Source organism: Giraffa tippelskirchi, chromosome 9 (assembly GCF_054371585.1).
Source record: "Giraffa tippelskirchi isolate mGirTip1 chromosome 9, T2T-mGirTip1v1.2.pri, whole genome shotgun sequence".
NCBI lineage: Eukaryota > Metazoa > Chordata > Mammalia > Artiodactyla > Giraffidae > Giraffa > Giraffa tippelskirchi.
The window spans coordinates 19,697,966-19,720,903 of NC_137283.1; the positions used below are offsets into that span (position 1 = coordinate 19,697,966).

Consider the following 22,938-nt stretch of genomic DNA (forward strand, 5'->3'; position numbering starts at 1 on the left):
TTAATCCTGAAACCTTGTAATAATATGAGTTCTAATTACAGATGTAGTCTCAGTTTGTCAAGTATTCTTTGCCAAAGGTAATTGGGTTGGGATAGGGGTTACAAAGCATTCCTTTTGCTTCATATGATTAAAATATTATTGACTGCCTCCTATGTTCCAGGAAAAGTATTGTTTTTTGAGGTAGTAGGAAACAGAGAAGGTAAACAAATATGAAAACAAATACTCAAGCTTTCTGCTCCCATCAAAGCATTACAAGGACTGATTTTTTTTACAGTTTCTCAACTAGCAATTTTACAGAAAATTGATATTAACAACCACCATAACTAATGAATAATAATTTCAATTATCCTATCACTGTGTGCCAGGCACTTCTTTAGGATTGGGAGTATATGATTATATGTAATTCTCATCACTCAGAGAGCTGAGATAATTCACTCATGGTTGTATTGATCATAACTGACAGCTGGGGTTCCATTCTCTGTCTTTCTTTGGAATAATGGTCTCTATACTGTGCCCTTTTTTCTTTTTTAAAAAAATATTTATCTTTATCTATGTATTTGCCTCTGCAGCATCTTAGTTGTGGCACTTGGGATCTTTGATCTTGTTGTTCGTTAGTAGTGGTATGTGGGATCTCACTCCCCGACCAGGAATTGAACCTGGGCCCCCTGCAGTTGGAGTGCAGATTCTTAGCCACTGGACCACCAGGGAAGTCCCTACTGTGCCATTTTTACAAAATGTTTTTTGAGAAAGTTGAAATTCTGCGAGGTAGGGGTTACATGATGCATGAGTCATAGAGGTAAACCAGATCATTGGGTTTCAGTGCCATCAAGGCATGAGAGTCCTAATCTTGTATAACAACCCTGGGGTGAAGGCCCACATGTTCTAACTCCCAGTTAAGGACTGCCACCTCAGCTCCCCAAGAGGATTCTAATATCAAATTCCCAGCATGTCAGAACTAGGCTTGGCACTGTCCATAGAGAGAGCACCTCCCTCGCAGAGAAGTATAGCCCAATAAATGAATCCCAGGAAGTCTTCCCCACTAGTACAATTTATGCTTTTTCAAATTAGCAACTTTTAATTGGTAGGCTGTACAGATTTCTGCGGATCCTTACAGAACAAAAGGGCCAGGAAGTGTGCATGGGCCTTGAGAATGCTTTATAATTCCACCGAAAGTTTTGCTTATGAATGAAGACAGAAGCAATTTGCTCAGAGGTCACCACCTATGAGCTTCCCTTGTGGCTCAGCTGGTAAAGAATCTGCCTGCAATGTGGGAGACCGGGGTTCAGTCCCTGAGTTGGGAAGATCCCCTGGAGAAAGGAAAGGCTACCCACTCCAGTATTCTGTCCTAGAGAATTCCATGGACTATACAGTCCATGGGATAGAAAAGAGCTGGACACGAATGAGCGACTTTCATTCACCACCTATAACACCAGCCCTCTTGGCACACAAGCCCTTTGTTTATTTCTCTAGAGCAGCACTCCCCAACTGTTTTGGCCCCAGGGACCAGTTTAATTGAAGACAATTTTTCACAGACTGGGGGTGAGGGGAATGGTTTTGGGATGATTCAAGCACATTATATTTATTGTGCACTTTATTTCTAATCTAATGCTGCTGCTGATCTGACAGGACATACAGGTCTGTGGCCCGGAGGTTGCAGATCCCTGCTGTAGTGCACCAGTGTTCCTCTTGCCGCTGAGTCTTGGCATATGTCATCCCCCTTGCCAAAAGTGTTCAACTCCCCAACCTCATGCTCCCCTGCAACTCACTCTCAGAAGGAAAGCTACATCATGCCACCAAGTCATCAATGTCACCTCCTAATGGTAGCCCTTCCAGCTTCTCCGAGGAGACTGGCCCTGATAGGCTACTCTTGATTCATATAGTCTCCATTCATTCATTTTGGGGTACATCTATTTTTAATTCCTTCCTTGTATTAGGTGCAGTTCTTTGCATCAGGAACACACGATATGTAACAAACAAGGTCTCTCCTCTTAACATGATAATATTTTCCACTGTGCCGTTATCGAAAGTGGGGTCCAGCTGCTTACCCCTCTGAAGCTACTCTAAAGAGGCAAAGTTGGTGGAAAAGAATGTTTGCTTATTTTAGAGGCCAGCAACGTGATGAGGGGTCAGGGCAGACTCCTGTCCAAAGGTCAACTCCCCCTCCTCCCTGCCTCACGGACAATCTTGCCCACAAAAAGTGGGCAAGAGCTTTTATGGATGGAGGGAGCGGGCTGCGTAGAATCAACTCGGACAGTCGTCTTGAAATTGGTCCCAGTGTGGTCTGCTCAGCATCAACTTTATCGCTGTAAGTACAGTTAGTATTCATTCCAGGGTCTGTTGGTTTCCATTTTGTTGAGGCCAGTTCTTGGAATTGTGGCAGACAGCTCATGTCATGGCTATAGTCTGGTCATCATGTAGTTAACTCCTTCCAGCTAGTGGGGGTTTTAGTATCTACAAGACAGCTCACAGGATATGGTTCAGAATATTATCTGTATTTCCCCCTAAGTGCCCCCCACCCAATGAAAATTCAACATCACAGATAGACGGTACATCTGTGTGTGTCCTGTGACCCTTTGACAGGTCACAGAACATTTTATAAGCTAAGTGTTTTTGTTTTTGCCCCCAACAAACCAGTTTTTGCCTCTTTGAGGTTGATAACACTGCCTTTAGGAGAAAATGCTGAGAAAGAACTCAGGCCAAGCTCTTAATGGCCTGGGATTCCGGGCTAGAAGAGTCGGAGCTAAACCAGTAGCTTGTCTTTCTGTTCACCTGCTTCATCTCCCTGCAGGCCTCCACCTGCAGCTCTTCAAGAGCAAAGATACTTAAATAAGTCCTGCCTGCGCAGGGCCAGCCCTGGGCCTCCCCCATTGCAACCAAGTGGAGACAGTTGGTGTAATTTAGGACAGCTGGATTCACACTGACTGAGAGAAAGTTAATCTCAGTTTTCTTAGTTAGTTTGTGTTTGTGGCCAGACCTGGTTGTGAGCTTTGGTGTAGAAACCATAGCCAAAATGGACTGTTTTCATGTGATAAGGCAACGAAAAAGATCCTTCTTTGGCAGTCTGCTCTTTATCATATGAAATTGTGGTTTACATTATTAAACTGTAAACTTGGACGTAACTGACAATGAGCCAAATGAGGTTGGGTTATCTGCACCAAGCAATAAAGGCGCCTCTGTTGAGGTGAAAGATTGGACATTGTCGTCATTCTCTGGATTCTCCCAGATGCTTAGTCTACTGGAGTCTTTTGAGTGTGGCAGACTTGAAGTCTTCTTGTTACAAAACCGTCGGATACAGGCATTGTGTGTAAGCACAGGGCAGGCAAGCTGGCTCAGCTTGCTCAGGTTTTGCTGGACCTTATTGTCCATTGATTAAACTGTAGCAGGGTATAAACCCTTTCAGTCTCCAGAATATCTTTACTAAACCCTTTCAGTTTCCAGAATATCTTTACGTTCAATATCAGGATACCTTTTTGTTACTTTGTTTTGTTTTGGGATGGTTTCTGTTTGTCTCGGAGAAGGCAATGGCACCCCACTCCAGTACTCTTGCCTGGAAAATCCCATGGATGGAGGAGCTTGGTAGGCTACAGTCCATGGGGTCGCTAAGAGTCAGACACGACTGAGCGACTTCACTTTCACTTTTCCCTTTCATGCACTGGAGAAGGAAATGGCAACCCACTCCAGTACTCTTGCCTGGAGAATCCCAGGGGCGGTGGAGCCTGGTGGGATGCCATCTATGGGGTCGCACAGAGTCGGACACGACTGAAGCGACTTAGCAGCAGCAGCAGCTGTTTGTCTGCTTTTGGGCTGTACCACATGACATGTGGGATCTTAGTTCCCTGACCAGGGATCAAACCAGTGCCCCTGTATTGGAAGGGCAGAGTCTTAACCACTGACTCCCAAGGAAGTCTCACCTTTTGGTTATTAAGGTGCTGAATTGCAAACGAGAATGTTATTTGTAAATAGGACAAATCAAGCCTGGGACTGTTGCCTAGTGCCCATTTCTTTGTGTGCTTTTCCAGCAACCCCCAGGGGTTAGTAAACCACAGCCCATTTTTATAAGCAAAGTTTTATTAGAACACATCTCATTCCTTTACAATCCCATGGACAAAGGAGCCTGGTAGGCTGCAGTCCATGGAGTTGCTAAGAGTCAGACACGACTGAGCGTCTTCACTTTCACTTTTCACTTTCATGCATTGGAGAAGGAAATGGCAACCCACTCCAGTGTTCTTGCCTGGAGAATCCCAGGGACGGGGGAGCCTGGTGGGCTACCATCTATGGGGTCGTGCAGAGTCGGACACGACTGAAGCAACTTAGCAGCAGCAGCAGCAGCTCTTGAGGAGGAACCAATCAAATTCACTTGAATTTGCTTACTGATTAAGTTATTATTATTTCGTCCTATTTGACTACTTTCCTTTGGTTCTGTATTTTCTCACTTCTCCAATGAAACTTATCCTTTGGCTAAAGTTTTTCTACAAGCAAAAGGCAAGCAGACTGGGATTGACATATATGCAGTACTATATATGAAATAGATAACTAATAAGAACCTATTGTATACCACAGGAAACACGACTGAATACTCTGTAATGACCTATATGGGGAAAGAATCTAAAAGTGGATATATGTATAACTGATTCACTTTGCTGTACAGCAGAAACACAACACTGTAAATCAACTATACTTCAATAATTTTTTTTTTTCAAGGCAAGTTGAGGATGGGGATAGGGGGTGGGGTAAGGACCATAGGGTCCTGCTCTGTTTCGGTGCTAAGCTGAATAGTAAATAATTTGGCTTCTTGGGTGGCACTCATGGTGAAGAATCCACCTGCCAATGACACAAGAGACGCAGATTCAGTCCTTGGGTTGGGGAGATCCCCTGGAGTAGGCACTGGCACTGTACTCCAGTATCCCTGTCTGGAAAATTCCATGGGCAGAGGCCTAGCAGGCTACAGTCAATGAGGTCACAAAAACTTGGACACAACTGGGCAACTGAGCATTGCTCATTCTAAGAGGCATAGATGTGCAGAACAAACATGTAGACACTGGGAGGGAAGAGAAGGATGGGACGAACTGGGAAATTAGGATTGATATACATAAACTACCATGTGTAAAACTGATACCTAGTGGTAGGCTGCTGTATAGTACAGGGAGCTTAGCTCAGTGCTTTATGATGACCTGGAGGGATGGGGTGAGGGTGGGGTGGAAGGGAGGTCCAAGAGGAAGGGAATATATGTATACACTTGGCTGATTCACTTCATTGTACAGCAGAAACTAACACAACATTGATACTCCAATAAAATCATGTCTTGTGGTTACACTAATATTACATGAAATTAATAAAATAAGGTAATGTGTTGGAGCATCACTATGTTCTTAATTTAGGTGGAGTCATAGTGAAAGCCCCCCCTGAGGAAGTAATGGTTGATTGAGAGCTGAAACATGAGAACACAGCAATGGGAAGAATTGAAGTGAACCCAGGAGGGAAAAATCAGGTGTAAAGGCCCTGACCAGGAGTAGAGGAACTACTGAGTCACCTTTGAAGCAGAGAAAGAAGTATAGCCAGTAGACATAGAGCATGGAAATATGGGAGGCTGTGGGTGGAGGTTGAGCCCAGATGACTTTTATTGTTTATCGGAAATGGAATCATGGTTTTATTCTGGGAGTGGTAGAAATTCAGTGGAAAGTTTTCAATAAGGGGATTACTTGACCTTATGAACATTATAAGAAGTCATTGGCAGCTGAGAGCATAATTTCAAGGGCAACAGTGAGACAGTAAGACCCATTAGAAGTAGTTCCATTGAAGTTTTTAATCAAGTTAAGAGACAATGGCTCTCCTTGGAATATAACTGTATACATGAAAGGAAGCTCTGGAAATTGGAATGTAATTTGGTAATTGAATCAACAGAACTTCCTAATGCCTTGAAACAGGGGTCCCCAATCTACATGATCTAATGCCTGATGATCTGAGATGGGACTGATGTAATAATAATAGAAATAAAATGCACAACAAATATAATGTACTTGAATAATCCTGAAGTCATTCCCCTACTACCCCCCAATCTGTGGAGAAATTGTCTTCCATGACACCAGTCCCTGAAAAGATGTGAAAGGGTAAAATAAAGGAATCTAAATTCTTTGGGTTTTGGTGTCAGCACAGGCATTGCCATTTTCTAAGATGGGGAATTCTAGGGAAGAAGTCTTAGCTTAGTCAAAAAGTAATTGCGATTTCAGACTGAATTTTAAATCATTATAAAAAGGCTCAAAAACATCTTTATTAATCAAAAGAGGAACCATTACAATCAACACATTTTTGCCAGAAAAAAATACATTTATTTATTCTTTTAGCATAAAAATGAGTGCTTCAGGATTCGATGAACTCTTGGAAAGCATTTTCTGGCTCCTGCTGGTGTGGAAGCATTTTGCCTGCAAAAAGTTGTTGAGGTGCCTGAAGAAGTGGTAGTTGGCTGGCAAGAGGTCAGGTGAATATGGCAGATGAAGCAAAACTTGGTAGCCCAATTCGTTCAACTTTGGAAGCATTGGTTGTGCAACGTGAGGTCAGGTGTTGTCATAGGGAAGAATTGGGCTCATTCTGTTGACTTATGCTGGCTGCAGGCATTGCAGTTTTCAGTGCATCTCATTGATTTGCTGAGCATACTTCTCAGATGTAATGGTTTCGCCAGGATTCAGAAAGCTGTAGTGGATCAGACCAGCAGCCGACTGTCAAACAGTGCCCATAACCTTTCTTTGATATGCGTTTGGCTTTGGGAAGTGCTTTCAAGCTTCTTGGTTCAGCCACTGAGTTGGTCATCTCCAGTTGTCATATAAAATCCACTTTTAGTCAAATGTCACAATCCAATTGACAGATGGTTTGTTGTTGTTACATACAATAAGAGAAGACAACACTTCAAAAAACGATTTTTTTGATTTTTTGACCAACTCACGAGGCACATGCTTATCAAGCTTTTTCACCTTGCCAATTTGCTTCAAATGTTGAACCTCCATAGTGATTGACATTGAAGTCTTTGGCAACTTCTGTTGTTGTAAGAGAATCAGTTTGGATTATCCCTTCATTTGGTTGTTGTCAGCTTCCAATAGTTGACCACTACACTTTGGAAAACTCAGCAGTGGCCACAGAACTGGAAAAGGTCAGTTTTCGTTCCAATCCCAAAGAAAGGCAATGCCAAAGAATGCTCAAACTACCGCACAATTGCACTCATCTCACATGCTAGTAAAGTAATGCTCAAAATTCTCCAAGCCAGGCTTCAGCAATACATGAACCGTGAATTTCCAGATGTTCAAGCTGTTTTTAGAAAAGGCAGAGGAACCAGAGATCAAATTGCCAACATCCGCTGGATCATCAAAAAAGCAAAAGAGTTCCAGAAAAACATCTATTTCTGCTTTATTGACTATGCCAAAGCCTTTGACTGTGTGGATCACAATAAACTGTGGAAAATTCTGAAAGAGATGGGAATACCAGACCATCTGACCTGTCTCTTGAGAAACCTGTATGCAGGTCAGGAAGCAACAGTTAGAACTGGACATGGAACAACAGACTGGTTCCAAATAGGAAAAGGAGTACATCAAGGCTGTATATTGTCACCCTGCTTATTTAACTTATATGCAGAGTACATCATGAGAAACGCTGGGCTGGAAGAAACACAAGCTGGAATCAAGATTGCCGGGAGAAATATCAATAACCTCAGATATGCGGATGACACCACCCTTATGGCAGAGAGTGAAGAAGAACTAAAGAGCCTCTTGATGAAGGTGAAGGAGGAGAGTGAAAAAGTTGGCTTAAAGCTCAACGTTCAGAAAACTAAGATCATGGCATCTGGTCCCATCACTCCATGGGAAATAGATGGGGAAACAGTGGAAACAGTGTCAGACTTTATTTTGGGGGGCTTCAGAATCACTGCTGATGGTGACTGCAGCCATGAAATTAAAAGACGCTTACTCCTTGGAAGGAAGGTTATGGCCAACCTAGATAGCATATTTAAAAGCAGAGACATTACTTTGCCAACAAAATTCCGTCTAGTCAAGGCTATGGTTTTTCCAGTGGTCATGTATGGATGTGACAGTTGGATGGTGAAGAAAGCTGAGCACCGCAGAATTGATGCTTTTGAAATGTGGTGTTGGAGAGGACTCTTGAGCTCCAACAGGGCCCTTGGACTGCAAGGAGATCCAATGAATCTATCCTAAAAGAGATCAATCCTGGGTGTTCATTGGAAGGTCTGATGTTGAAGCTGAAACTCCAATACTTTGGCCACCTCATGCGAAGGGTTGACTCATTGGAAAAGACCCTAATGCTGGGTAGGATTGGGGGCGGGAGGAGAAGGGGATGACACCGGATGAGATGGTTGGATGGCATCACCAACTCGATGAACATGGATTTGGGTAGACTCCGGGAGTTGGTGATGGACAGGGAGGCCTGGCATGCTGCAATTCATGGGGTCGCAGAGAGTCGAACAAGACTGAGCGACTGAACTGAACACTCCTCATTTTTTTTTTTAAATATTTTCCTTCTCCTGAATTTTATTTCATTTTTCAAAAATGATTTTAATTGGAAGATAATTACTTCACAATATCGTGGTGGTTTTTGTCATCCATCTACATGAATTAGCCACGGATGCACATACTCCTTATCTTTAAGGCTCTCATCTCCTTTGCGAAACTTCTTGAGTCACCACTGAACTGTACCTTCATTAGCAGTTCCTGGGCCAAATGTATTGTTGATGTTGCAAGTTGTCTCTGCTGCTTTATGACCCATTTTGAAATCGAATTAAAAAATTACTTGAATTAGCTTTTTTGTCTAACATCATTTCTATAGTCTATATATAAAATAAAGTAATAAGTCATCAGCAAAAAAGTGAAAAATGTGCATTAAAATGATGTATCGTCAATGGGATTGCAAAGAGTCAGACACGACTACGCACACATGCATAGTATAACATAACATTTATGTAAGAATATATTCCAATATCGAACAGGAAAATTCAACAGAGTAAAAGTGCAGTTATTTTTGTACCAACGTAGTAGGTGAAGGAGTAGGGATCTTGGAAATCGATAGTTCTATTTTATATTTGTTCTGGGTGCCTGTTAAGATAGTCAAGTGGCAGGGTTAAGTGAGCAATTGAGCCCTGAGATTGAGAGCAGTCATGATGAGGGAAATTTATTTGAATGTCAGCCTACTGATGACATTATAGCCCTGGAGTCTGATGAATTCACTTAGTAAGAGAACAATCATGAGTTCTAAGATTGAACCCTGAAGCACTCCAAAGTAAAAATTGAGCAGGGAGCCAGCAAAGGATACAGAAAATAACAAGTGAGATAGGAAAATAACAACAACAACAACAAAAATAATACAGTGTATAGAAAGTATAGTGTTCTTGAAACTATATAAATGAAAATACCTTAAAGATTAAGAGAAACACCTGTAACTTTTATTGCAAACCACTTAAATAATGATACACTGTTTTGCAGATGAGAAAAATGTACTTGACAATGAATCAGTACATGAGGCTCAGGGAGGGAGTCTACTTAAGGGCCCTAAAGGGGGATGAGTAATATGACACTAATTTTTTTTTTTTTTTTTAGTTTGAAGAATAAATAAATGCTTGAATGATTAATTATCATTTTCCTTGGAGATTGGTCAACCCTGAGCAATGGACCCTGCATGCAGGAGAAAGATCTCTAAGCAGAGATTCTGCACATCACAGATAGATGAAGCTTACACAGTCTCATGCATGTAGACCCAAAAAGCAAACGTTTTGTGGTAGTTGGTCCAGACCTTTTTGTCTTTGCATCCTCTCCACCCACTACCAGTTACTCCAGCTTTTACTTCCTTCTGCATTAGCCTGTGTTCAGTTAGTTCAGTTCAGTTCAGTCGCTCAGTCATGTCCGACTCTTTGCGACCCTGTGAATCATAGCCATATGAATCTTACCTGGAAATTATGTGTATATATAAAATACACATATGTGTACATCTAATATGCTTGTGTATATTACATGAATATGTACGATAGATATACTATATATACTATATGTATACTTTAGGATCTGTATACATTTTATATGTACATCTTGGAAATTATATATATGTATATATATAATGTATAATCTATATAATATATATCCATGTACACATTATATATATATATGTATGTATATATATGTATCTTACTTGGAAATTATACATGCTGTGCTGTGCTAAGTTGCTTCAGTCATGCCCAGCTCTTTGAGACCCCATGGACCATAGCCCACCAGGCTCCTCTGTCCATGGGATTCTCCAGGCAAGAATACTGGAGTGAGTTGCCATTTCATGCTCCAGGGTATCTTACCGACCCAGGGATCAAACTCGCATCTCTTGTGTCTCCTGCATTGGCAGATGGATTCTTTACTACTAGCCCCAATATGTGTTTCAGTTCAGTTCAGTTGCTCAGTCGTGTCTGACTTTATGTGACCCCATGGACTGCAGCATGCCGGGCCTCCCTGTCCATCACCAACTCCTGGAGTTTAGTCAAACTCAATGTCCATCAAGTCAGTGATGCCATCCAACCATCTCATCTTCTGTCATCTCCTTCTCCTCCCACCTTCAGTCTCCTCCCACTTCAGGGTGTTTTCCAGTGAGTCAGTTCTTCGCATCAGGGGGCCAAAGTATTGGAGTTTCAGCTTCAGCATCAGTCCTTTCAATGAATATTCAGGATTGATCTCCTTTAGGATTGACTGGTTGGATCTCCTTGCAGTCCAAGGGACTCTCAAGAGTCTTCTCCAACACCATAGTTCAAAAGCATCAAATCTTCTGCACTCAGCTTTCTTAATAGTTCAAGTCTCACACCCATACATGACTATGGGAAAAACCATAGCTTTGACTAGACGGATCTTTGTTGTATACATATATTGTATTTTTATATAATATATGCTCTTTATATAGAGAGAGATATATAGATACATAGATATATGTATGTATGTATTACAATACCTACATTGTGTTACACCTTTTTTCCTCACCTGATCAACCTATCTGCAATGGTAAGAATAATCTAAGTCCTTAATTATGATCTAATGTTCTAAGTCCTTAATTATGAAGCTTATACTGTATCAGGCTTTGTTGGAAAATTCACAAACCATGAACTCTTTCTGGCAAAGTAGTAGAGAAGTTATACAGATAATTTAATATGCCTAGCTAGTTTAATTGTCTCCAAAATTAATATTCCTGTTCCATAATAACTTTAGGAATTAATCATCCAAATAATTCTCAGTACTCTGCTTTGTTTTATTCCAGCTGACTTAGCCCTTCTCTTAATACTTCAGATACCCACATAAAATTTAAGTTACAAAGCGTTTCTTTCCTTTCTTCCAGAAACTTACTAAACATCAAGAGATTGGCAAAGATAATTTGTGAGTCATTCACATTTTTGGTTGCTTTTTTCATTTTCACACTGGCTGCTGTTAGTTTTCACTCTCCAGGTAGAGTTATACATGAAGATAAGAGTTTTTAAAATGAGGCTGCTTCACAATTGTTACACAATATTTGTATGAGTAACCATCCTGCTCCCATCAGTGATCGTGGGCATTAAAACCATTCCCAGTAATCAGTAAATATAAAATGCCATCCCTGAATGTTGGCTGATTTTAAAAGAAATAATTATCTGATACTTTTTGGAAAATATGTTAAGGATTTTTTTAAATGTGTCTAAGTGTCTTGAAAATACTTAACTAATCTTTTTTGTTGTTTGGTTGCTCAGTTGTATATGACTCTTTGCGACCCATAGACTGCATCACAACAGGATTCTCTGTCCTTGACTATCTCCCGGAGTTTGCTCAAACTCCTGTCCGAGTCGATGATGCCATTCAACCATCTCATCCCCTGTCACCCCCTTCTTCTGCCCTCGATCTTTCCCAGGGTCTTTTCTAATGAATTGGCTCTTTGCATCAGGTGGCTGAAGTATTAGAGCTTCAGTATCAGTCCTTCCAATGAATATTCAGGACTGATTTCCTTTAGGATGGACTGGTTGGATCTCCTTGCAGTCCAAGAGAGTGTTCTCTAACACCACAGTTCAAAAGCATCAGTTCTTTGGCGCTTAGCCTTCTTTATGGTCCAACTCTCACATCTGTACATGACTACCAAAAAGAATAGCTTTAACTATATGTACCTTTGTCAGCAAAGTGGTGTCTCTGCTTTTTGACACGCTATGTAGGTTTTTCATAGCTTTTCTTTCAAGGAGTAAGCATCTGTTAATTTCATGGCTGCAGTCACTGTCCAGAGTGATTTTGGAGCCCAAGAAAACGAAGTCTGTCACTGTTTACATTGTTTCCCCATCTATTTTCTATGAAGTGATGGGACCAGACGCCATGATCTTAGTTTTTTCAGTGTTGAGTTTTAAGCCAGCCTTTCACTCTTATCTCTCACCTTCATCAAGAGGTTCTTTAGTTCCTCTTTGATTTCTGCCATAAGGGTGGTGTCATCTGCATATCTGAGATTACTGATATTTCTCTAGTCAATCTTGATTCCCACTTGTGCTTCATCCAGCCTGGCATTTCACATGATGTAATCTGCATATAAATTGAATAAGCAAAGTGACAAAATACAGCCTTGACGTACTCCTTTCCCAATTTGGAACCAGTCTGTTGTTCCATATCTGGTTCTAACTGTTGCTTCTTGATCCATATACAGGTTTCTCAGAAGGCAGGTAAGGTAGTCTGGTATTGCCATATCTTGAAGAATTTTCCATTGTTTGCTGTTATCCACACAGTCAAAGGCTTTAGTGTAGTCAATGAAGCAGAAGTAGATGTTTTTCTGGAATTCCATTGCTTTTTCTATGATCCAACTGCTGCTGCTGCTAAGTCGCTTCAGTTGTGTCCGACTCTGTGCGACCCCATGGACGGCAGCTCACCAGGCTCCGCCGTCCCTAGGATTCTCCAGGCAAGAATACTGGAGTGGGTTGCCATTTCCTTCTCCAGTGCATGAAAGGGAAAAGTGAAAGTGAAGTTGCTCAGTCGTGTCCGACTCTTAGCGACCCCATGGACTGTAGCCTACCAGGCTCCTCCATCCATGGGATTTTCCAGGCAAGAGTACTGGAGTGGGGTGCCATCGCCTTCTCCTTATGATCCAACAGATGTTGGCAATTTGATTTCTGGTTCCTCTGCCTTTTCTAAATCCAGCTTGAACATACACAATTTCTCAGTTAATGTACTGTTGGAGCCTAGCTTGAAGGCTTTTGAGTATTACCTTGCTGCTGCTAAGTCGCTTCAGTCATTTCCAACTCTGTGCAACCCCATAGACGGCAGCCCACCAGGCTCCGCCGTCCCTGGGATTCTCCAGGCAAGAACACTGGAGTGGGTTGCCATTTCCTTCTCCAGTGCATAAAAGTGAAAGTGAAGTCACTCAGTCATGTCCGACTCTTAGCAACCCCATGAACTGCAGTCTACCAGGCTCCTCCATCCGTGGTATTTTCCAGGCAGTAGTACTGGAGTGGGGTGCCATTGCCTTCTCCGATTACCTTGCTAGTGTGTGAAATGAGTGCAATTGTGTGGTAGTTTGAACATTCTTTGGCATTGCCCTTCTTTGAGATTGGAATGAAAACACCTTTTCCAGTCCTGTGGCCACTGCTGAGTTTTCCAAATTTGCTGGCATATTTAGTGCAGCACTTTAACAGCATTATCTTTTAGGAGTTGAAATAGCTCAGCTGGAATTCCATCACCTCCACTAGCTTTGTTCATAGCAATGCTTCGGAAGCCCCACTTGACTTCACGCTCCAGGATGTCTGGCTTGGAGTTACTTCATATTTGATAAGTAAAACTCTGTCAGTAAAGAAGATGCATTGTCTGTTGGTTTTGTATTGGAAAATAGTTTTCTCTCCCTTTTTTTTGCAAGTATAATTAGATTAAACTTTTCTGAGCAGGAAAAATAGATTCACAAGGGCTATTTCTGAAGTTGGCTTCTGTTTGACAGTTGTATGAAATGCTATAGAAATCAGACCTTGGGGGGGGGCATGGAATTAAAAACTCAAAGTATATTAACCCAATAGAGGAATTAAAATACTCATAGTTGGGCCTGGATAAAACTTAGGGCTTTCTTCCCATCTCTGAGTTTCCTTTCTATGTCATGTTCCATCTCAAGTACTCTTTTCCCATATGGTGGCATTTCTACTAAATTCCATAATCCCAGTGGAATGAATACCCCTCTTTCCTCAAAATTCTACCAAATTATTGGCATCTCCTTTGTTCCAATAGATTTGGGCCATTTCTTGGTGGTGAGGAGTTTGGAACCTTCTAATAGTCCAAACTATTACAATGTACTGACCACCTAAAATAAATTAGTAATAGAGAAAGATAGTTTGCTGAAAAAAAATGGAAATTTTATTTTAAAAAAAATTCAAGGATTGTTGGTTTGGGGTAGGACTCTTTTTTTTTTTTTTGCCATGGATGAGCAAGTATTTGTAGTCTGTATGCATGTACATTTCATTTTTCTTTGGGAAACACAAGAAAGCATATCCATTTGATCCTCATGTCAAAGCAGTTTGACACATTCTGGAATTGGGGTGCTTGCTGTTACCCTGAATGCAGTCATCAAAGGCAGCAAGGCAATATAATTAAGATCCCTGCTGCAGTCGTACAGGCCCTGACTAGCTGTGTGACCTTGGACAAGTCACTTGTCTGAATCTCTAGATTCTTGCCTGTATAGGAAGTTAAGGGCAGTATCTGCTATAAAGGGTTGCTTTGAGGATTACAGGCCCTAATAAATATATTTAGACCCGTGCCTGGCACAGACTCACGCTGAGAAAAATGCTTGCTGTATTATTACCATAAAGACTCTTGGAATGAAACTGTAAAAAAAATTAAACCACAAGCCTGACCTAACAGGCAGCCGCTGAGAGGAGGCTCGATCGGCAAGGCAAGACCTCTGAGATGAGCTCCATCCAACCCTGGGAACAAGACTTCTTTTTCAATGACAGATTTCTACCAGAAAACCAAGGAAAAAAAGTCTTTTGTTTCATGTTTTTGTGAACAAATTATCTCAGACATCTAGGATATAGTGCACACTCAATGATTATGTTGTATTTGCTTCATTAGAGAAGGAAATGGCAGCCCACTGCAGTATTCTTGCCTGGAGAATCCTAGGGACGGTGGAGCCTGGTGGGCTGCCGCCTGTGGGGTCGCACAGAGTTGGACACGACTGAAGCGACTTAGCAGCAGCAGCAGCAGCATTAGTGAAGGAAATGGCAGCCCACTGCAGTGCTCTTGCCTGGAGAATCCCAGGGACGGGGGAGCCTGGTGAGCTGCCGTCTGTGGGGTCGCACAGAGTCGGACACGCCTGAAGCGACTTAGCAGCAGCAGCAGCAGTATTCCACTGTATATAGATACCACAACTTCTGTATCCATTTGTCTGTCAATGGATACTTTGTTTCTATGTCTTCTCCATTGTAAACATGCTGCTACAAATATGGAGGTGCAGATACTTTCAACATAGTATTTTTATTTTCTTTGCATATATTGCCAGAAGTAGAATTGCTGGATCTATTTTTAACTTTTTGAGGGACACTCATGCTGTTTTCCATAGTGGCTGCACCAGTACACAATCCCATCTACGGTGCACACCGGTTTCCTTTTCTCTACATACTTGCAAGAATTTGTTATCTTTTTGATGATAGCCATTCTAACATAAAGTGATAACTCATTGTTATTTTGACTGATACTTCTCTAATGATAGTAATTTCAGCACCTTTTCATGTACCTTTTGGCCATTTGTATATCTTCTTTGGAAAAATGACTATTCAGAGCTTTCGCCTGTTTTTAAAATTGGATTATTTCTTGGTTTGCTGTTGAGTTGAGTTCTGTATATGTTCTGAATATTAACCTCTTATCAGATTCATCATCTGCAACTATGTTTTCCCATGACATTGGTTATCTTTTCTTTCTCATTGATCATTTATTTTGCTCTGCAGAACCTTTTATTTTGATGTAGTCCCACTTGTTTAATTCTTATTTTGTTGCTTACACTTTAGGGGTTGTATCCAAAAAAGCATTGCCAAGACCCACGTCGATAAGATTTTTGTTAGGTTTTATTCTAGAAGTTTTATGGTTTCTGGACTTACGTTTAATTCTTTAATACATTTTGAGTTAACTTTTGTGAGTGGTATAAAGTAGGAGTCCAATTTCATTATTTTACATGTGAATATCCAATTTTCCCACCACATTTTTTAAAGAGACTATCTTTTCCTCAATGACTGTTCTTGGCTTCTTTGTCAAATATTAGTTGACTTGATATGTATGGATTTATTTCTCAGCTCTTCATTCTTTTCCATTGGTCTGTGTGTCTCTTTTTATGCCAGTATTGTACTGTTTACTGATTACTGTAGCTTTATAGTATAGTTTAAAATCAAGAAGAGTGATATCTCCTGCTTCATTTTTCTTTCTCAAGATTGCTTTGGCTGTTTGCAGGTCTTTGACAGTTCCATATAAATTTTAGAATTATTTTTCCTATTTCTATAAAAAAAAATGCTGTTGGAATCTTGATAGAGGTTGCATTGACCTATAGACAGCTTTGGGTAATATGAACATTTTAACAACATTCATTTTTCCAATCCATGAACATAGATATATTTCCATTTATTTGTATCTTCTTCAGTCTTTCATCAGTGTTTATAGTTTTCAGTGTAGATCCTTCACCTCCTTGGTTAAATTTACTCCTAAATATTATATTTTTGATGCTATTGTGAATGAGATTATTGTCCTTACTTAGTTTTCAGATCATGTGTAGTTTTTGTGTAGAAATGCTACTGATTTTTGTATGTTAATTTTGTATCCTGCAACCTTACTGAATTTGTTGATTATTTCCTATATATATAATTGTCATCTGCAAATTGGGACAGTTTTACTTCTTCCTTTCAAATTCTGATGCCTTTTATTTCTTATTACCATCTGAATGCTTTAGCTAGGACTACCAGTACTGTGTTGGGTAGCACTAGTGAAAGTGGACATCCTGTCTCATTCCTGATGGTAGAGGAAAAACTTTCAACCCTTTCACCATTGAGTATGGTGTTAGCTTTGTGCTTGTCACTTATGGCCTTTGTCACATTGAAGTATGGTCCATCTATACATAATTTGTTAAAAGTTTTTATCATGAACAGATGTTGAATTTTATCAAATGTATTTTACACATCTGTTAAGGTGATTATATGAAATTTGCTTTCTTTTTTCATTTCATTAAAGTCTTGAGTAAATTTATAATTCAAAAATGCTAATCTACACAGTATCCTCTGGGATGCCAAGACTCACAGGATGAGAGAGCCCACACTCATCTACTTGTTTGAATTTGGTGGGTAAGATTCAGAGGGCTTCTGAAGTTTCCAGGAGCATTTTTTACATTTAGATCTCCTGCAATTTTCTTTTGACATAAGGCAATTGCATATCCATGTTCAAAGAAGTGAAAAAGTGAATTGATTTCTGGGTGAAGAATTATAAGCTTGGTGATCACTGAGTGGTTTCATTTAGACACAAGGCTTTCCCTATCTTTGGGGTAAGGGGGCAGGTACTAAGAAAGAGGGTTCCAACTGAGGAGATGAAAGTTAACCAAGGTCTGAATTTCTTTTTAAAACATAAATATTATTATGCCAAATTAAGATGGAAATGAGTCTAAGAGGCATATTTCTCCTTTGATAAAATATATTAATTCAAGGTTGTTTTACTAAATAATTGATAAAATGTGTGACAATTTTAAAAAGCAACACTTCCTAAAGTTTTACATGACTGCCCTGTATTTTCATGTATCTCTAGAGGCTTAGTTGTTGTAACAGTGTGTATACCATTTTGCATTTGCCCTTTTTTGCTTAACATGTTTTTCATGTTTCAACACAATCTTCCTAATTAGCATTTTGAAATCTTCCTGGCTTAAATGGACATTCCAGTGAGTATCTTTTTATCTGTATATTTTTAATTTTGAAATCATGCTTAAAGTTCTTGGGAGTAGGTTATCTGTACCAATCAAACCAACTACCCTTACAGTTGTGACCCTGTAATATTATATTGTCTTCCAAAATGCCAGGTAATTTACTTCCCTGGTCACAGAGCAGGAGTACAATGATTTCAACTCAAGGTTGAACCGCAGGGTGTTAAGGAAAGCAATAAAGCCTGTCAGTTGAGTTTCAACTGTTTGAGGATAGCAAGCATATATGGTGGTTCCTCTACTTGAAGCAAATACAAAAGAACAGCTATTCTCATCTCTCTATATAGTAGGGATCACAGCTTCTAATGTCCTCATAGTTCTTGCAGGGAGTGCAAATTAATCAAGCAAGGTTATCAGGGAGCCTGTAGGAAGAGATAGAAACTATACAAAAAAATGCAAGCACTGTCCACCCTATCCATCCCCATCTATAGAGTCGTCCCTACTCAGGTCCAGTGAAATGTCCCGATTTCAAAATGTTGGCCACTAGTTCAAATTTATTATGTATAAAGCATATGGGAGGGAGGGAGGAAGGAAGAAAGGACAGAAGACAGGAAATGAACAAGTGGTTTGAAACCTCTGTATACAGATTTTATAATGTATTATCTGCAATAATTTTTTCTCTGTGGAAGTAAGGCAAGTCACAATGAGAAGATGCCTTGTAAAACTGTTGAGTGGAGTTGGTACTGATATAAAAAGTACAAAATGAAAGAGCTAAGCAACCAGCAACATCTAAAAGAAATGTCGTTTGCAATGATACACGGTATGCATACTTGAAAAGCAGAATTAGATGCTGGGCTCTAGCAGATGTAATTATATAGCATGATAAAGTAAGGCACAAAAGGAGTTGAACCACTCTTTCCAAATTACAAAGCTGTGAAGCATTCAGCAGTCAAGTAGTAAAAAGAAAAAAAAAAAGTGCTTTAATTTGTGTAACCTATTTTCCCCCCAGAACAAAATGCCTGGGGTGCACAATGCTTTCAGGAAGTGCAGAATGACTGCTGTTCCTCTCCACTCATTTTCCAAGTGATTTAATTTCTTCAATAAGATCACCTACACAGGATAGTGAGACACCCTCAATAGTGTGTCTTTTTTCAGGTTTGTCTTTGTGACATGAGAAAATGTGACAGCAAGGAGGGAGAAAAACCTCTAAGTCAGGGAAGGATATTGACAGGGATAAGAGAATTCAACCCTCCAAGAATGAATCTCTCATCCTCATTTCTCAGTGTCCTGTCGAGTTTATTCTTGCATGTTTGGGGATAAGGCAGGAGTAATCCCATTTGCATGACCACCTGAAGTTGTCTGCAAAGCCACCGGCTATCAAACAAGTAGAGTGAGAGGAAAATGGAAGCATATTTGGAGGAATAAGAGCCAGGAGGGTTATTAAGGCCATGGAAGAGGGCATTTTGCCATCAACACAAAAACCCAGAAGATTCTTTACTGGGGAATAGTTTCAAGCAAAGAATGTAAACAGAAAGGACAACTAAAATTTTATGTAAATTGCCTTTTGCTAGGATAATGAAAGACCAGGCACTGGCAGGACTGACTGAATCCATGGATTTGAGTTCATTATTCCTTGTTTTTCTGTTGCCTTTGGCAGAGTCTTCAGTGCCAGTATTTCGGCAGGTTCAAAGGATACTTATGTTTAGCTAGTTCACAGGGCTCTCATTCAGAATGTGGAGATTTTAAGTGAGATACTAGGGCAGATATCTAGGTAATTCAAGCTAAGTTACTCTTGAATTTAAAATGGCCTCACAGATGTATTGATCCTTAGGTATGTTTTTCCAACAAGCTGCTGAAATTCAGTTTATCACTAATATTTTCTAAGCCTGTCTGATTTGGAAAACTCCTCTAGTGAAGGACCCTGCAGTGCTTCCTTGGACTAGAAAAAGTTGTAATAAATAATCCTTTACAAGGCCCTGTCACTCAAATCAAACTCTCGCCTCCTCTCTTTCCCTTATTTCCTTGATCTTAAAGTCTGCTCCCATGATACAAAATGCTGTCTCATATTGCATATCCCTTCTACATCTCTTCATCAGTGCCTTGCCTTGTGAATTCACACATAAACCATATAATAGAGATGAATAGTCTGCCCTGGAGATTCCGTCCTGTAGAGAGATGGCATTGATCATCATGTACATTGATTAGACAGTTACTCTGTGGCAGGCCTTGACTAGACAGACCTTTGTTGGCAAAGTAATGTCTCTGCTTTTTAATATGCTATCTAGGTTGTCATAACTTTTCTTCCAAGGAGTAAGCATCTTTGAATTTCATGGCTCCAGTCACCATCTGCAGTGATTTTGGAGCCCCCAAAACAAAGTATGCCACAGTTTCCACTGTTTCTCCATCTATTTGCCATGCAGTGATGGGACCGGATGCCATGATCTTTGTTTTCTGAATGTTGAGCTTTATGGGTTTGCAAAGAGTCGGACACAACTGAGCAACTGAAATGAACTGTGGCAGGCATCACACCAGGTAATAATTAGAGCAATTGAATGCATCAAGGGCTAATTCCTAATATAAAGGTGGAAAAACTGAGGATAAGAGATGTGAAGTCGTTTTTAAGGTTGTTTAACTATCAAGTGACAGTTTTGGGACAAGATATCAGGCCAGACTTCAAAGTACTGACTCTTAGCCAGTACTTATTACTATAAACGATGATGAAGAGGAAGACAATAGCTATGATAGTCAATGTGTATTTGGCATTTTTTGTGTGTGTTTCAAGCAAAGTGCAAGACACTTGACATAGATTATAATCTTGTTCTATTAGAATAACTACCCTGCGAGATCAATACTGTTCTCAACCGAAATTTTTAATATTAGGTGATGAATACCAAGGCATATAGAAATTAATTAATACAGTTTGGGGTTTAGTTGTGGCACTCTGGTTCCAGAGTCTGTGGGCTCTGCAGTTGCAGCACATGGGCCTAGTCACTCTGCGGCATATGGGATCTTAGTTCCCCTGCGTTGTAAGGTGGATGCTTAACCTCTGTACCACCAGAGAAGTCCCAGAAATTATGTCTTATGAATGGTCATTCGATGTGTTATCCTTGAACACAGTGAGTCTCTCTACTACATCAGAACCGGTACTTCTAAGTTTTCACCTGACAGGTACCATATCCATCTTTGGCTTCTGAGGAATGAAAGGAATATGAAGAATGTAGCAAAACACAAAGGATAGCCCTATTTGCCTGGAGTAATGTGAGGAAATAACCAAACAGTCAGTATTTTCACCCTTAATGTGTTTACTTCTATTTCCATTAACACTTTTGCAGAATTCCTTGGGGTCTGTCCTAGCCATCTAATTGCTGAGTCAAAGAGCTTCATCTCTTTTTTCTAGGATCCCCTTAGAGCATCACACCAAAAGTATGCTTCAAAGCATTTAATATCAAGGGGCCAGTTTCCGAGTATATTGAGGTAATGCCTTAGGAGTTTTAGGATCTACCCATTCCAGGGGAGTACCTTGTGAATATTGCACTTAGTGAATATTTATTTCAGTTTTTGATGCTTAGGAATCAAGTGGTTAACAATTAGTTTCCAATCATTATACATATTCTCTCATACCCACTGAAGCATTTTTTGTATTAGAAAAAAATAATAGCAAGCTCGTGCTTATACTTGATTCATCGGAACAATGGTTACAGTATTACTCTTTTCCCATAACAGTACTGTGAAACTTACTTGAGAGATATTAAAGAATGAGGATATGATTGTTTTAATGTGATTTTAAAAGAGGGGTAAGTTATCATTATTGTTTATTTATCTGGCAAACATTGGTGGGATCTTCTTTTATGTTAGGGCTTGGCTAAACTTGCTGAAGAAAGCAAAGATGTAAAAAGACATTGGAGTCATTCCATCAGTACAGTGTTAATTGCAAACTTCACTCTGTGGAGGATAAATATCTTGAGTCATCTATAATTTGTTATCTACTTCATTCTCTTCATTTGCAAAGACAATTAATGATTCTGTTAGTAAATGTGTAAACAGTGGCTATTAAAGCATAAATACATCCATTTCACTACCTCTTTCCTTTTGCTAATAAAATACATCCTCTATATTAATAAACTTCTATGCACAAATGTAGTTTATAGATGAATTGCACTTAGACATGAAAAACACGCCCTGAGTGTGCAGTGCTAAAAATGATATAGGTATCTAGAAGTGAGACACTAGAAAAATTAATCACAATCCTTCAGATCTAACTGCCAGTGGTCTTCATGGTGGTGTTTATTAAAGAATTAAAAGCACATTTATTTGCAGGACTTTTGTTACAAAAATGATAGCTTTACTATACCCTTAGAAATTATATCTGCAATTATATTACTTAATATTTTGTTCCAGTACATTTTCTCTATGAGATGTTTCCGCTCATTCAGATACTGACTATAAAAGCAAAATGAAATGTGGAGTTTAAGTTATGATAAAAAAATTTAAAACCTTATTGGCAAACAGGGAGAAGTGGCAGTTTTATATTTTCATTGCCTTCTCTAAATAACTGCCTGATCTTCTACTTCACGCTGGTAATGTAAGTAATGAATATAAATCCCTTATATATTTGTAAAGCACTTGGATTTTTATTTGCAGTAGTAAGACAGGTGAGGTACCCTGGCCAAAGCAACTAAAATTGGAGGGTAATTTTACTTTATTGAGGTATAACGTGCATACATTACAGGATGTAAAATGCACTAATCCTGGGCATACAGTTAGATGAGTTTTTAATCCCTGTAAAATCACCACCCAGATCAAGCTATGGAACATTTCCAGAGCACCACAAAGTTCCTTCATGGCCTTCTCTAGTCAGTAACCACCCCCACAACCCCCAAAGGGTTTCCCTGGTGTCTCAGATGGTAAAGAATCTGCCTGCAATGCAGAAGACCCAGATTCGATCCCTGGGTCAGGAAAAGCCCCTGGAGAAGGGAATGGCAACCCACTCCAGTATTCTTGCCTGCATAATTCAATGGACAGATAAGCCTGGCAGGCTGCAGTCCAAGAAGTTGTAAA

At 40.0% G+C, this 22,938-nt stretch overlaps 1 long non-coding RNA gene and 1 other non-coding gene across 2 annotated transcripts in view; one reads left to right on the forward strand and one right to left on the reverse strand.

The window, feature by feature from the left end:
- LOC145520764 (uncharacterized) overlaps positions 1-22,938 on the forward strand; it is a 34,355-nt gene that overhangs the window by 1,071 nt on the left and 10,346 nt on the right. The gene's annotated exons all lie outside the window — the stretch shown is intronic.
- TRNAW-CCA (transfer RNA tryptophan (anticodon CCA)) lies at positions 636-708 on the reverse strand. The gene has a single exon. It is a non-coding gene; the product is annotated as a tRNA-Trp (tRNA).